This window comes from Nelumbo lutea, chromosome 1, assembly GCF_056320005.1.
Source record: "Nelumbo lutea isolate HS-2025 chromosome 1, American lotus-T2T, whole genome shotgun sequence".
NCBI lineage: Eukaryota > Viridiplantae > Streptophyta > Magnoliopsida > Proteales > Nelumbonaceae > Nelumbo > Nelumbo lutea.
Genome location: NC_142684.1, coordinates 23,811,671 through 23,814,336, shown reverse-complemented (window position 1 = coordinate 23,814,336; position 2,666 = coordinate 23,811,671).

The following is a 2,666-nucleotide window of genomic DNA, read 5'->3' as shown; positions in this document are numbered from 1 at the left end:
TTTATCAAATAAATCAGGTAACTATAACCAATCTCATTGATTAAACTAGGTTCTAGAAAAGCTTTTGCATTTGGTTGCATATAGAAAGCATAAAAGAAATTATAAGGAAAGCAATTAGTATTGTTGAAATTGTGCAAATAAAGGAAATAGCTTGGAACTCCCAAATAGAAATAGAATTTAAAAATTATAAAATTAAAAATAAAATTAATAACATGAAAAAGTTCAAATGTCTAACAATTTCATCAAGTTGATAATAGTATATTCAATAAAGATAATATGTTAAGAAAGCCAAAAAAATGTAGTAAAACATTATATAATCATGAAACATATTGCTCATTTTCATTCTTCACTACGTCGATGATTTGGCCTATGTCTCAAAATCTGATGACAGAGATTTTTATAGGCGGATTGGCCAATGGTAAATGTCCGTCAGCATAAGCCTTCATGACAGTAGATGGCCGATGGATAGTTGACTGTTGGCCATTCGCTAGTAAGAACCTATTCTAGTTGGTGGTTTCTCAGATCTAGGCTGGCGGAATATGACCATATGCTGATAAACATTGGCCACCGGCCATCCGTTGATAAATCTATTCTTGACAGTTCTGAGACCTAGGATGACGATTTATCACCATTGGCATGAAGCTTCTTTGAAGAATTAAAATCAACAACATGGAACACTATTATTTTTTCTGTTGCAAGTTACCTCAATTTCTGTGTCATACGCTCATTTTTCCTTCTCAAATGAATGAGGCCCATAGTAGGAATTTTGTAACCAAATGCTCTTATGTAATTCAATCTTATCCATTCTTGCCCAAAATGAACAAGACTTGAAAAAATGAGGCTCTTGACAGTGAACCGGACATGGCCTAATGTCTTTAAGACTATTGATAATGCTCAAGATGATAGAGTTAATTAGTATGTATGCCCAAGAGGAGGAGAGAATCCAACAAAATAAACCCGGGGCACACATTTGGCAATTCAATGATCAAAAAGGGGAATAATAAGTACAAGAAATTTGGGAAAAATAACAAAAAGGAAAATATACGATACAGGGCATATCGGTATCAGAAGGCATGTGTATCGTATAGTATCGACTAATACGGTCTAATACTCAATGATACAGAGAGACTAGTGTAATTCGAAGACAAGACACCAATGCCCAATAATTAGATGTGTCATTAACCACTAAACCAACACTCATTTTATGATAATAGATGAAATACAATAACTTTTATTCAATTTAATGTCCACAACCAAATAAAAAAAATAACATACATTATATTGAACCACCACAACTATAAATTAAAAAGAATTTAAAATTAATATTTTATAAACCAATAGAACAAGTAATCTATCAAATCCAATACTTTACATTTATATAAAAGATTGATAATTTAAAGAAATAAAATATTAATAATGGAATAATTATTTTAGTAGTTAAAAATTATGAATTTCCATATGATATGTATCTTCAAAGTTTTAATAGATTTGATATATTCTAAGATTATATATTTTTGTAAATTATTAATTATCATTTTAATTTAAATTTCATAATAACATATTTATTGTTTACAAAGATAAAAATATTATTTACCAAACATTTGAAAATTAAATTTTTAGTTGACCTTTTTGTTAATGCTAAAAAATAAAAAAAAAAGATAGATATATTGGTTGTGTATGTATTAATTTCTAAAAGTCTATATAATATTGTATTCGACTCTTGATTAATGCATTATCAAAAAAGTTGTATGATATCTATAAATTCTATTATAATAATTGTAATGTATTTATTCATATATACCATTAAAATATATGTTCTTATGTATTTATACACTATTTGTGGTTATTTTGACACTAAATTTAGTGGTATTAATATATTTATAGAATTTGTATGTATTTTCCTAGCACATCCAGGCATTTTCATATTTTTTGTCTATATCCATTTGTCTTCAAAGTATATCTGTATCCAAGTTGTCCGATACAATACTTGACATTGATACTTTAATCCATGCTTTTACATTCTATTTGAAGTAAAATTTTATCGAAACCAAAAAAAAAAAAAAATACTTCCCATTTGAGAGTAAACTTCACTTCATGTTCCTTGACAAGATATTTTTTCCCTTTTAAGAGCAAGATATTTCCCACTAGTTGACATGTTTCTCTAGGTATACAGAGTAAAATTGTGTATTTTAGATGCTTCAAATCATGGTTTTTAAAATCGAATCGGTCAGGGCACCATTTTTCGGTTCGGCGGTTCATCTGTCCGGGTCGAGTGGTTCGACCGTGACATCATAAATAAATAAATAAACAAAAAATACTTATATATAATAAAAATAACATAGAAATTTAAATAAAATACAAAAAATACATATAAAAATATAGGAAAAAGAACAACATATGAAAAAAATAAAAACATTTAAAAATAAATATAATAAAATACAGAAAATACAAAAAAATATAAAAAAATTTCCAAAATTTATAGAAAAAATATGTAAGCAAGAATATGTAATGAGCATCTATTTTTTTGAGAAGGAAAAAGCATATCAGTTCAGAAAAAAAAATTATCTGAACATATTTTGAGAAGAAAACATAAATTTCATATCAAAACATATTTTGTGAAGAAAAAAAGAAAGAAATTTGATTGATTCAGTTGAATCAAGAGCTCC